The sequence below is a fragment of the Pongo abelii genome, chromosome 23, assembly GCF_028885655.2.
Source record: "Pongo abelii isolate AG06213 chromosome 23, NHGRI_mPonAbe1-v2.0_pri, whole genome shotgun sequence".
In the NCBI taxonomy this organism is placed as follows: Eukaryota; Metazoa; Chordata; class Mammalia; order Primates; family Hominidae; genus Pongo; species Pongo abelii.
The window spans coordinates 25,121,759-25,136,273 of NC_085929.1; the positions used below are offsets into that span (position 1 = coordinate 25,121,759).

General features: G+C 51.2%; 1 pseudogene; it reads left to right on the plus strand.

The window, feature by feature from the left end:
* Window positions 1-4,726: 4,726 nt before the first annotated feature.
* Window positions 4,727-14,225, plus strand: LOC129052513 (putative POM121-like protein 1-like; annotated as a pseudogene).
* Window positions 14,226-14,515: the final 290 nt, after the last annotated feature.

Genomic DNA, 14,515 nt, shown 5'->3' on the forward strand with positions numbered 1-14,515 from the left:
CCTTCACTGCGCAGGCGCCGCTGTCCCCTCCCACCCCCCCCCCCCCACCCCCTCCCCTTCCCCCATCTCCAGCTCCCGTCAGTCTGGGCACTGGGTCGCGCAGGCGCCCTGCCACTTGGCCGGTCAAGAAAAAAGTAGCCGGCCAGCTGGTGCGCATGCGTTAGGCCTTGGGCTGGAGCCTGGCAAGGCGGGTCCCTTCAGAGGCCCCTCTGGGCCCAGCGGAATGATGCTCAGAGTCCGCTAGTCCCAAAGGTTCTCCTCAGCGTGTTTACCGTGTGCCAAGGACTGTGCTCTGCATGAGCCAGACAGTGGTGAGGAAAACACAAATCCCTGTCCTCGTGGCACTCCCGGTACATAAGGGAACAGACAAAAAAATAGGCGAGCAACATATATATATGTATATGTATATACACACATATATACATATATATGTGTGTATATAGATATGTGTGTGTGTATATATGTATATATATAAAATATTAAAGAAATTCTGGTGGAGTTCGAGTTCCATCGGCCCCCATCCGGGCCACCCTGCCGCCTTAGTGGCTGCTCCTCCCCAGAATGCTGATGCCTAAGAAAAACCGGATTGCCATTTATGAACTCCTTTTTAAAGAGGAAGTCACAGTGGTCAAGAAGGATGTCCACGTGCCTAAGCACCTGGAGCTGGCAGACAAGAATGTGCCTGGCCAGGCGCGGTGGCTTACACCTGTAATCCCACCACTTTGGGAGGCCGAGGCAGGCGGATCACGAGGTCAGGAGTTCAAGACCAGCCTGGCCAAGATGGTGAAACCCCGTGTCTACTAAAAATACAAAAATATTAGCCGGGCACGGTGGCAGACACCTGTAATCCCAGCTAGTCGGGAGGCCGAAGCAGGAGAATTGCTTGAACCCAGGGGGTGGAGGTTGCAGTGAGACGAGATCGCGCCCCTGCACTCCAGCCTGGGCGACAGAGTGAGACTCATCTCAAAAAAAAAAAAAAAAGAATGTGCCCAGCCTTCATGTCGTATAGTCCCGAGGCTACTACGTGAAGGAACAGTTTGCCTGGAGACTTTTCTACTGGTACCTTACCAATGAGGGTATCCAGTATCTCCGTGATTACCTTCATCTGCCCCTGGAGATTGTGCCTGCCACCCTACGCCGCAGCTGTCCAGGGACTGGCAGGCCTCGGTCTAAAGGTCTGGAGGGTGAGCGACCTGCAAGACTCACAAAAGGGGAAGCCGACAGATACCTACAGAGGGCGTGCTGTGCCCCCTGGTGCCGACAAGAAAGCTGAGGCTGGGGCTGGGTCAGCAACCGAATTCCAGTTTAGAGGCAGATGTGGTCGTGGACGCCATCAGCCACCTCAGTAAAATTGGAGAGGATTATTTTGCATTGAATAAACTTACAGCCAAAAAGACTTAAAAAAAAAAGAAAAAAATTGTATTATGTCGCAAATGAACCCGTTGCAATGATCATACAGGTTTTTTCCTTTGATAGTTTGTACTACTTTAATAGTTTTTTATTTTATTATATCATCTTAGTCTCCTAGGAAAACCCCAACTTGGTCGTGATACATGTTTAATCCATTGCTGAATTATTTGCTAATATTTTATTTAGCATTTTTGCATATATGTCCATAAGAAGTTAGTCTATACTTTTGTCTCCTTGTACTATTTATGTCTGGTTTGGTTTTAAGCCTATACTAAATTCACAGTGAGTTGGGGAGAATTCCATTTGCTTCTTTTTCTGAAAGATTATGTAGGCTGGGCACTGTGGCTTACGCTTGTAAAACTAGCACTTTGGGAGGCCGAGGCAGGTGGATTACCTGAGGTCGGGAGTTCAAGAACAGCCAGGACAACACAGTGAAACCCCATCTCTACTAAAAATACAAAAAAATTAGCCGGGTGCACCTGTAATCCCAGCTACTCTGGAGGCTGAGGCAGGAGAATCGCTTGAACCTGGGAGGCGGAGGTTGCAGTGAGTGGAGGTCATGCCACTGCACTCCAGTCTGGGCTACAAAGCGAGACTTCCTGTCAAAAATAAATAAATAATTTTTAAAAATTATGTAGAAGATAAAAACTTTATGTTCTTTTTAATGTTTGCTGTCCATAAAATCATCTGGGCCAGGTGCTTTTCTTTGGTTTTGTTTTTTTGTGAGATTTTTGAGGGGATGGGATACAGTTTTTTTTTTTTTTTGAGACGAAGTCTTGCTCTGTCGCCCAGGCTGGTGTGCAGTGGCACCATCTCGGCTCACTGTCAGCTCCGCCTCCCAGGTTCACGCCATTATCCTGCCTCAGCCTCCTGAGTAGCTGGGATTACAGGCACCCGCCACCAGGCCCGGCTAATTTTTTGTATTTTTAGTAGAGATGGGGTTTCACTGTGTTAGCCAGGATGGTCTCGATCTCCTGACCTTGTGATCTGCCCACCTCGGCCTCCCAAAGTGCTGGGATTACAGGCGTGAGCCACCGCACCCGGCCGGGATACAGATTTTAAAATAAACATTCAATTCCTTTAATGGTTCTAGATCTAGACAAACTTTTCTGTTTCACCCTACTTCCTTTTTATGAAGTTATATTTTTCTTTTGAGACAGAATTTCTCTGTTGCAGTCACGCGATCTTGGCTCACTGCAACCTCCGCCTCCCAGGTTCAAGTGATTCTCCTGCCTCAGCCTCCCAAGTAGGCAGGGTTACAAGCATGTGCCACCACACCCAGCTAATTTTTGTATTTTTAGTAGAGTTGGGGTTTTACTATGTTGGCCAGGCTGGTCTCGAACTCCTGAGGTCATGTGATCTCAGGATGAAAAAAGGCCGGATGAAAATTTTGGAAACATATGGAAGAAACCAAATGGATTTCTAGCTCAACTAAATCGTAATTATTCAGTGTCTATTTTTTGCAAGAAACCATATATTTCATGTCCACAATCAGGGCCACAGTCCCAGCTCTCTTGTGGGTGTTTCCTAAGCAAAATGAAGAAAACAGGCATACAAGTATACAAGTGCATTAAATTAATAAATCTTTTTCTCTCTTTTTTTTTTTTTTTTTTTTTTTTGAGATGGAGATTCTCACTGTCACCCAGGCTGGAGTGCAGTGGCGAGATCTCGGGTCACTGCAAGCTTCGCCTCCTGAGTTCACGCCATTCTCTTGCCTCAGCCTCCAGAGTAGCTGGGACTACAGGCGCCCGCCACCACGCCCGGCTAATTTTTTGTAGTTTTAGTAGAGACGGGGTTTCGCTATGTTGGCCAGGCTGGTCTCCAACTCCTGACCTCGTGATCCGCCCGCCTCCGCCTCCCAAAGTGCCACCGCACCCGGCCTTTCTTTTTAAGACAGAGTCTCGACGGGGCGCGGTGGCTCACGCCTTTAATCCCAGCACTTTGGGAGGCTGAGGCGGGCTGATCACGAGGTCAGGAGATCGAGACCATCCTGGTTAACACGGTGAAACCCCGTCTCTACTAAAAATACAAAGAATTAGCCGGGTGTGGTGGCGGGCGCCTGTAGTCCCAGCTACTCCAGAGGCTGAGGCAGGAGAATGGCATGAACCCGGTAGGCGGAGCTTGCGGTGAGCCGAGATCAGGCCACTGGAATCCAGCCTGGGGACAGAGGGAGACTCCGTCTCAAAAAAAAAAAAAAAAAAGACAGAGGCTGGCTCTGTTGCCCAGGCTGGAGTGCAGTGGCGTCACAATCCCTGCCCCGCCACTGGGTTCAAGTGATTCTCCTGTCTCAGCCACCCGAGTAGGTGGGACTACAGGTGGGTGCCACCATGTCTGACTAAATTTCTATTTTTACTAGAGACAGGGTTTCACTATGTTGGCCAGGCTGGTCTCCAGCTCCTGATCTCCTGATCCGTCTGCCCTGACCTCCCAAAGTGCTAGGATTATAGGCATAAGACGCCACGCCCGGCCTCTTTTTTTTCTTTTTTTTTTTTATTTTGAGGCAGAGTTTTGCTCTTGTTGCCCCGGCAGGAGTGCAATGGTGCGATCTCAGCTCACCGCAATCTCCACCTCTGCAGGAGAGCAGGAATCTTCAGTGATCCACGGGCAGATCTGCAGCCATTGTGGGCACCTGTTCTTCCCGTGACCTTTGTGCCCGGGTCGCAGCACGTGCTGAGATCGCGCCATTGCACTCCAGCCTGGGGGACAAGAGCGAAACTCCATCTCAACGGAACCCTTAAGGTCGTTCTGTCACTGGGGCCATTATGAGCTCACGCACCCACTCCCTCAGGTTTAAAAGGCGCGTTGCCCGGCAACAGAAGGAACTGCTGGCTTAGCCTTTGGCCGAGTTGGCAGCTCCACGAGGACCCTCAGAGTCCAGCTCTCCAGCGTTCAAGCATCCGACGGTTCCGAGTCCTCCCAGGAGCGGTTACCTGGGCACTCTGTGCCCCTCATTCCTGTCAGGGCCCAGGCTGAGGACCTGCTAGTAGGGCTCAGTTGCCTGGAGTCCGTTCAGCCCATCCCCCAGTTCACTTTGCTTGTGGGATCTCCCCGTTTCTCCTGCCCCTGGACTGAGTGGCAGGCCATCCCACAAGCACCCGGACACTTGACATCAGTGGTGTCAAGACAACTCTAAGAAGGTTTTCTGTGATCCTGCAAGACCTGTGTTCCTTCCCGGTGATTCTGCCTTCAATTTGATTGCACAGGTACCACAGCAAGCCAGTGCTGTGTGCGCCGAATTCCAGGGCATCCTCCAGCTCAGCCACTACACTGAGCACAAGGAATCTCTGTGGGACCCAGGAACAGGTAGTCACCCCTTTGGGGCCCACAACACCCGGCTGTCCCCAGACTTGTGGCCAGGGAAGATAGTATTGAGGGCCCTCAAGGAGAGCGGGACAGGGATGGCTGAGCAGGACAAGGACCCTAGAGTCCAAGAGAATCCTGATGATCAGAGAAGGGTCCCCGAGGTCACCAGGGATGCACGGTCTGCATTTCGGCCCCTGTCGGACAACGGAGGCCTCTCTCCCTTTGTGCCCAGGCCCGGGCCTCTGCAGAGAGACCTCCATGCCCAGAGGTCAGAATTCAGATATGACCAGAGATCCCAGACCTCCTGGACGAGCTCGTGCCCCGAACTAAATGGCATCTCGAGCTCCTACAGCTCTACGGGAGGCCTCCTGGGGCTAAAGCAGAGGTGGGGGCAAGCCTCATCCCACTGCCAGCTGACCCGCAGTTCCTCAAAGACAGTGAGTGAGGACGGACCTCAGGCTGTCTCTTCTGGTCACACCCAGTGTGAAAAGACGGCAGATATAGCACCAGGGCAGACACTGGCCCTCAGGAATGGCTCCCCCAGATCCCAGGCCTCTAGGCCCCATAAACGCAAGCTTCCCCTGCCGTCACGCAGGCAAGGGGATCCTCTGATGCTGCCACCTCCCTTAGAGCTGGGGTTCCAGGTCACTGCTGAAGACCTGGACCTGGAGAAGGAGGCGGCATTCCAGCGCATCAACAGTGAACTGCGGGCTGAGGCCAAAGCCATCTCGGACTGTAGACCCTCACGGCCTTCCCACGCTTTGTCCTCACTTGCAACAGGGACTTCTGGTGTGCCTACCATCTCTAAAGCACCCAGTATGGATGCACAGCAGGAGAGACACAAGTCCCAAGACTGCCTGGGCCCAGTGGCCCCCCTAGCTTCTGCTGCAGAGGTCCCCTCTACAGCTCCTGTGTCTGGGAAGAAGCACAGACCACCAGGCCCCCTGTTCTCCTCCTCAGATCCCCTTCCTGCCACCTCTTCCCACTCCCGGGACTCAGCCCAGGTCACCTCGCTGATTCCTGCCCCCTTCCCAGCTGCAAGCATGGATGCGGACATCAGAAGAACAACGCCTGGCACTTCTGCTCCTGCAGCTGCCGCAGAAGCCCCTCCCCCCTCCACATTGAACCCCACGTCGGGGTCACTACTGAATGGAGTGGATGGAGGCCCTTCACATTTCTGGGCCACAGTCACAGCTGAAGCAGGTGCCCAGAGGTCAGAAGTCAGATATAAGCAGAGATCCCAGACCTCTTGGACGAGCTCGGGCCCCAACCAAAATGCCACCTCGAGCTCCTACAGCTCTACGGGAGGCCTCCCTGGGCTAAAGCGGAGGTGGGGGCCAGCCTCATCCCACTGCCAGCTGACCCGCAGTTCCTCAAAGACAGTGAGTGAGGACGGACCTCAGGCTGTCTCTTCGGGTCACACCCGGTGTGAAAAGACGGCAGATATAGCACCAGGGCAGACACTGGCCCTCAGGAATGGCTCCCCCAGATCCCAGGCCTCTAGGCCCCGTAAACGCAAGCTTCCCCTGCCGTCACGCAGGCAAGGGGATCCTCTGATGCTGCCACCTCCCTTAGTGCTGGGGTTCCAGGTCACTGCTGAAGACCTGGACCTGGAGAAGGAGGCGGCATTCCAGCGCATCAACAGTGAACTGCGGGCTGAGGCCAAAGCCATCTCGGACTGTAGACCCTCACGGCCTTCCCACGCTTTGTCCTCACTTGCAACAGGGACTTCTGGTGTGCCTACCATCTCTAAAGCACCCAGTATGGATGCACAGCAGGAGAGACACAAGTCCCAAGACTGCCTGGGCCCAGTGGCCCCCCTAGCTTCTGCTGCAGAGGTCCCCTCTACAGCTCCTGTGTCTGGGAAGAAGCACAGACCACCAGGCCCCCTGTTCTCCTCCTCAGATCCCCTTCCTGCCACCTCTTCCCACTCCCGGGACTCAGCCCAGGTCACCTCGCTGATTCCTGCCCCCTTCCCAGCTGCAAGCATGGATGCGGACATCAGAAGAACAACGCCTGGCACTTCTGCTCCTGCAGCTGCCGCAGAAGCCCCTCCCCCCTCCACATTGAACCCCACGTCGGGGTCACTACTGAATGGAGTGGATGGAGGCCCTTCACATTTCTGGGCCACAGTCACAGCTGAAGCAGGTGCCCAGAGGTCAGAAGTCAGATATAAGCAGAGATCCCAGACCTCTTGGACGAGCTCGGGCCCCAACCAAAATGCCACCTCGAGCTCCTACAGCTCTACGGGAGGCCTCCCTGGGCTAAAGCGGAGGTGGGGGCCAGCCTCATCCCACTGCCAGCTGACCCGCAGTTCCTCAAAGACAGTGAGTGAGGACGGACCTCAGGCTGTCTCTTCGGGTCACACCCGGTGTGAAAAGACGGCAGATATAGCACCAGGGCAGACACTGGCCCTCAGGAATGGCTCCCCCAGATCCCAGGCCTCTAGGCCCCGTAAACGCAAGCTTCCCCTGCCGTCACGCAGGCAAGGGGATCCTCTGATGCTGCCACCTCCCTTAGTGCTGGGGTTCCAGGTCACTGCTGAAGACCTGGACCTGGAGAAGGAGGCGGCATTCCAGCGCATCAACAGTGAACTGCGGGCTGAGGCCAAAGCCATCTCGGACTGTAGACCCTCACGGCCTTCCCACGCTTTGTCCTCACTTGCAACAGGGACTTCTGGTGTGCCTACCATCTCTAAAGCACCCAGTATGGATGCACAGCAGGAGAGACACAAGTCCCAAGACTGCCTGGGCCCAGTGGCCCCCCTAGCTTCTGCTGCAGAGGTCCCCTCTACAGCTCCTGTGTCTGGGAAGAAGCACAGACCACCAGGCCCCCTGTTCTCCTCCTCAGATCCCCTTCCTGCCACCTCTTCCCACTCCCGGGACTCAGCCCAGGTCACCTCGCTGATTCCTGCCCCCTTCCCAGCTGCAAGCATGGATGCGGACATCAGAAGAACAACGCCTGGCACTTCTGCTCCTGCAGCTGCCGCAGAAGCCCCTCCCCCCTCCACATTGAACCCCACGTCGGGGTCACTACTGAATGGAGTGGATGGAGGCCCTTCACATTTCTGGGCCACAGTCACAGCTGAAGCAGGTGCCCAGAGGTCAGAAGTCAGATATAACAAGAGATCCCAGACCTCCTGGACGAGCTCGTGCCCCAAACAAATTGCCACCTCGAGCTCCTACAGCTCTACGGGAGGCCTCCCTGGGCTAAAGCGGAGGTGGGGGCCAGCCTCATCCCACTGCCAGCTGACCTGCAGTTCCTCAAAGACAGTGAGTGAGGACGGACCTCAGGCTGTCTCTTCGGGTCACACCCAGTGTGAAAAGACGGCAGATATAGCACCAGGGCAGACACTGGCCCTCAGGAATGGCTCCCCCAGATCCCAGGCCTCTAGGCCCCGTAAACGCAAGCTTCCCCTGCCGTCACGCAGGCAAGGGGATCCTCTGATGCTGCCACCTCCCTTAGAGCTGGGGTTCCGGGTCACTGCCGAAGACCTGGACCTGGAGAAGGAGGCGGCATTCCAGCGCATCAACAGTGAACTGCGGGCTGAGACCAGGGCCATCTTGGACTGTAGACCCTCACGGCCTTCCCACACTTTGTCCTCACTTGCAACAGGGGCTTCTGGTCTGCCTGCCATCTCTAAAGCACCCAGTATGGATGCACAGCAGGAGAGACACAAGTCCCAAGACTGCCTGGGCCCAGTGGCCCCCCTAGCTTCTGCTGCAGAGGTCCTCTCTACAGCTCCTGTGTCTGGGAAGAAGCACAGACCACCAGGCCCCCTTTTCTCCTCCTCAGATACCTGTCCTGCCACCTCTTCCCACTCCCGGGACTCAGCCCAGGTCACCTCGCTGATTCCTGCCCCCTTCCCAGCTGCAAGCATGGATGCGGGCATCAGAAGAACAAGGCCTGGCACTTCTGCTCCTGCAGCTGCCACAGCAGCCCCTCCCCCCTCCACATTGAACCCCACGTCGGGGTCACTACTGAATGGAGTGGATGGAGGCCCTTCACATTTCTGGGCCTCAGCCGCAGCTGAAGCAGGTGCCCAGAGGTCAGAAGTCAGATATAACAAGAGATCCCAGACCTCCTGGACGAGCTCGTGCACCACACGAAATGCCATCTCGAGTTCCTACAGCTCTACGGGAGGTCTCCCGGGGCTAAAGCAGAAGAGGGGGCCAGCTTCATCCCACTGCCAGCTAACCCTCAGTTCCTCAAAGACAGTGAGTGAGGACGGACCTCAGCCTGTCTCTTCGGGTCACACCCGGTGTGAAAAGGCGGCAGATATAGCACCAGGGCAGACACTCGCCCCCAGGAATGGCTCCCCCAGATCCCAGGCCTCTAGGCCCCGTAGACGCAAGTTTCCCCTGCTGCCACGCAGGCGAGGGGAGCCTTTGATGCTGCCACCTCCCTTAGAGCTGGGGTTCCGGGTCACTGCTGAAGACCTGGACCTGGAGAAGGAGGCGGCATTCCAGCGCATCAACAGTGAACTGCAGGCTGAGGCCAAGGCCATCTCGGACTGCACACAGCCCTGCCATTTTCAGGTATGTTTCTTCTATACCTAGTTTATTTGTTCCTTTTTTCAAGACATGGTCTCACTCTGTATTTCGTGTTGGAATACAGTGGCACAGTCATAGCTGCAGCTTTGAACTCCTGGGCTGAAGCCACTTCAGCCTTCTGAGTAGCTGAGACTACCAGTGCATGTCACCAGAGTTGGCTAGTTTTTATTTTTTTGTAGAGATCTATGTTCCTCAGGTTGGCCTTGAACTGTTGATCTCAACTGATCCTCCCAACTCAGCCTCCCAAAAGCACTGGGTTGATGAGCACGAGCCACTGCCTGGCCCAGAGTCACATTTTAACATCACATCCTCACTGCTGCGCTCACGTTTTGGCAGTGACTGAAAACCCTAAGGAAGAGTTTCTGGTCAGGCCCGGGCCCGTCTGTGCATAGCAGGGGAATGGAAAAATGGCCTGTGGATGGTTCTTTTGGAGAAATGGCCAGACAAGCACTGAGATGCCGTTTCCTGGAATACAGGGCCGTGCGATGTCCAGCCCAGCTGCCAGGTCCAGGGCCCTCGGCACCATCTAGTCTGGGAGCTCATTCAGAAATGGCCTCATTTGCTCAAAGCAGCTGGTTTCCCTTCCAATCTGGTCCCATTTGAGAGATGCAACTGGGCCCTGTCTTCCAGGAAACCATTTCAGTGCGTGCCTGTCTTTGTCCCCGCGCTTTTCTTATTAACTAAGATTTCTAAATGTATTACATATTCACATTTAGAAACTCTAAATATCATAAAAGGTTAGCAAGGAAGTTTCCCTTCCACTCTGAACTTCCAAACACCAAGTCAACATTTTTGTTTGCATATCATCCCTGCAATCTATGTGCAAATAGAAACATGCACCTGGAATGCATGCTGATGTGTGATCGTGTTTACACAAAGTCCTCTGCACCTCTGCATATATCACTGGGCAATGCACCTTAGTTATCATTCCACATTTCAAATGTAAATCCATTGTATTGTTTCAGAGCTATAAAGTACTGCACCCTATGACTATTCCCAAAATTACTTAAGCACCCCATTATGGGTACACATTTCTTCTGTTTCCAGTCTTGCTCTTATAACCAATGCTGTAGTGAACAGCACTATGTTGAGTAGAAGTGGTGACCATGGGCATCTTTGTCTTGTTCGCGTCCTCAGGGGGAATGCTTTCAACTTTCCCCCTTTCAGGAAAATGTTGGCTGTGGGTTTGTCATAGATAGCTTTTATTACCTTAAGATATGTCCGTTCTATGCTGATTTGGATGAATGGTTTTAATCATAAAGAATGCTGGATTTTGTCAAATGCTTTTTCTGCATCTATTCAGATTATCATGTGATTTTTGTTTTTAGTTTTATTTATGTGATGTATCACATTTATTGACTTGCATATGTTAAACCATCCCTGCATCCCTGGTATGAAACCCACTTGATCATGGTGGATTCTCTTTTTGATATGCTGATGGATTCGGTTAGGTTGGTTGTAGCATTTCTTATTATTCCATCTGTGGAATGTATTGGTTTAAATAATGAAAACATGTTCTATCTTCACTGCTTAGCACTTTGTGTTTCTTTAACAGCCTTCCCAACAGGGCAACATAAAAGCAGGAACCCCGCTAGTCTCCCCTTAACCTGGAATTTCCCCTTCTCCACAGCTCGCTCATTGGACAGGATAGACTGGGCATCCAGGCCTCAAGGTAAGGACACACTCCGTCACCTAGAGTTGCAGTGCCTGGGAAGGCCAACCTTGGAGAGGCGCTGCCAGCTTTACAGTGGTAGAGGTGTTGGGAGGGACTGACCACCAATTTATAAGGCTGTACTTTGTTGGCGACATAAAGGATTGTTTCACAGATTGTTGGGGAGGGACAATCCCAAGGGCTCCCCTGTCCCTGGTCCTGGCTCTGCACAAAGGCAATAAGAGAGGGATGCTGGTAAGGGCTGACCTGTTGCTGTGCTGGGGAGGAAGGTGCTAGGCTGAAATTCAGGAGGCTGAGGATGCAGCAGTCCCATAGGAGGTACATGACCTTCAGGATACATTTTCTTCATTGATGATCAATGGAAATGATAAATCACTGACTATTTTTTCTATCATTGGAATCTACTCTCTACTGCTCATGCTGTTCCTGTCTTTTGGGGAAGATGGAAGATCGAATCAGTGTGTGCTGCACTGAGCGGATGGAAGGAGAACTGCGACAAAAATTGAGGAAGGGTGAGGGATGAGAGGGCCCTTCATCCAGCTGCTTGCAGAGTCCTCCTGAGGAGGAAAGCCCCGTGGCTCCCTGAGGAAGGAGCAGTGAGGGCTGCGTGACTCCCACAGTGAAGTGTGTGGTATGTCTGAGGACACCCAGGCTGGTCCATGAGGAGCCAGTGGCAGAGTGAGAAGCAGAAAGGCCAGGAGGGTGGCTGGAGGCCAGGCTCTGAGTCATTCTCCATGTGATGGAAACAGCCGGAGCCCAGTGGGCTTGGAGGTACAGGATGCGGTGGCTGATGACAGAACAATGTGGAGAGAGGCGTCATTTGTCAAATCCTTACTTTGTTCTGGGCATTGTGCTAAAAATTCTGATGGCTCATCCCATTTAGGGGCTGAAAGTTGCAGAGGTTTAGGAAGCTTGCCCACGATACTGGAGCCCCCATCTCCTGCCCTAGTGCTGTCCTCCTTCTCACCCAGCCACCACCTGTTTCAGGGGAACACACAGAAGTGGTAACCTCTTATGGAGAGGCGAGTAAATTCTGCTGTTTTTGTTATTCACAGAAAAAACACTGGCTCGTGTGGGTTGGGAAGGATATTTCATCTGGTTATTTCCACCTGTGTGACTCTTATAGTATTGAAATGCATAGGTTAGCATTTTTGGCCAATTTACTCAGCATTCTGGGTTAAAGGCTTTTATTTATTTATTTATTTATTTATTTTTGAGATGGAGTTTCACTCTTGTTGCCCAAGCTGGAGTGCAACGGCGCAATCTTGGTTCACTGCCACCTCTGCCTCCCAGGTTCAAACTATTCTGTCTCAGCCTCCCAAGTAGCTGAGATTATAGGCACGTGCCACCACACTGGGCTAATTTTTCTGTATTTTTGGTAGAAATGAGATTTCACCATGTTGGTCAGGCTGGTTTCGAACTCCTGACCTCAGGTGATCTGCCCTCCTCGGCCTCCGAAAGTGCTGGGATTACAGGTGTGAGCCACCACGCCCGCCCTAAAGTCTTTTAAAATTCACTTGTATGAGTTGACTTAGTTTTCTTTAACCTTGTAGAAAAATACAAAAATGGCAATCTCTTTTATCACACAAATAATGTCTTTTTAATGGAGTGATTTTTTTCTAATTGAGGTATTATGTACTTTTCATTTACTAATTATTGTTTACATTTGAAGTGTTTTGTGAATTAATATTTAATTGCATAGATGAAGATTACTAGTCATAGGCATTTTACTAACCAATACTCATTAAGCATAGCGTGGATTCATGTGACGTCAAGCAGCTATTTTATTGGTAAAACGAAAAAGCACAAGAATGAACGCAAGAACTGAAACAGTGGAGACACTTAGAATGACTTGTCTAAGATCTAAATCATTTTGTTGTCTTCCCAGCGTACTTATTATCCTGATCATTGTCATCAGCATTGTTTGGGTCCTTTTAGCACAGATTTCTCAAAATGGGCAACTCCATAACAGTTGGAAGCTTACGAATTCATATAATTTGTAAGAGGGCAATTTGGAAGTACCTATCTACTTTAAAATTCCAATAACCTGGGAATTTCATCTAGAGTCTTTTATGTCTAGACTCTTTCATGTAAAATATTTCCACAATTAGGAGAAATATGTGTATGGGGATTTGCTATGTAGCGGTGTTTTCATAGAATAGAAAACTGGGATAAACCAAATTTCCATCACGAAGGAAATAGTAATACGCTGAATAATAATACAGCGAATATTATGCAGGCTTTAAACATCAAAAAAGAGTTCAACTTCTGACTTCCGATGATGGTGTTGAAGCAGGTCACTGCTGGTTTACATTTGATTTTCATGTGGGAACTCTGGAAGTCTGCCTTAGTGATTTTTTATGTGGCTAAATTTAGCTAATGACAAGCTATTCGAAGTATGGCAAAATGGAACTTTAAAACAGTATCTTGTCAGCAACCAAGTGGACCTGTTTCACGTAAAGCCCACGCATTCATCTGCCTGTCCTTCATTCTGTCTGTCCACACGGGCATCATTCATTCGTGGAACTGAGTGCCCACTGTCGAGCTGACAAGCCCATAACCTCCCTGTTCCTAGTCACACATTAATTCTTCAACAAGTTCCTTTTGATAGATTGTGACTAAGCTTAGCTGCTATTTCCAATTGCTTCCCCAAACGTACTTCTCACTGTTCTCCCATCACACCCTTCAGCCCATCCATGCGGGGTTCCTTTGCTTTTCCCACCTTACACCAAACTCCCTATTTTTACTCCCACTTTTACCTCCTCTCCAAGACAAAACAAACAAACAAAACTAGCATTTTAAAACTTAGTTGTAATCTTTCTTCCTTCATGAAAATTTCTCCAACAGCCACTTCCACGGTCCTGTGTGTTCTGGATATTTTAAAATATTGGCTATAAGCTTGAGCACATCAGGATATGCTGTTTTGCTGTATGCAGATGGAGGCAGTGGCCGGAATGAATGAACGGCAACAATTGCTGGCAACCGGCAGAAGCTGAGAGACAGGGAACGGGCTCTTCTCCAGAGCCTCCAGGAGCCAGGCCTTTGAATACCTCGAATGTGGGCTTCTGGGAGACCATGTGTTTCTGTTATAAGCAGCCCAGTCTCTGGCAGTTTTTACGGCTGCCCCTGGATGCTCATCTACACCTGTCTGACAAGGTCAAGCTCCAAGGAAGGGATTCTCTGCATATCTACATTGTTTGCAGATTTTACGATAATCATTTATTCTTGCGTGGCTGATCATTGTTAGCCAATATAAATAAAATAATAAAGAAATGACCCACATTTTATGTTGGGAGTTTGATCTGCCATTTATCAAGTATGGAATCTTGAACAAGGGGTTGAACATCTGAATGTCTCCATCACTTCATCTGTAAAGCGGGGGTGCTCACACCCACCGGCTCCCCTCCCATGTTGGTGCCAGACTCTCCCTGGACCCCTGTTCTCTTACCAGCCACATCCATTCTCCCCCCAGAGGCGCTAGTGACTGTGCGTGACTTTCCATTCCCACCACGTTTGTCTCTAACCCCAGCAGCAGATCAGTGTAAGCAGAACACAGCTGAGTGCTCCTCACCACCCA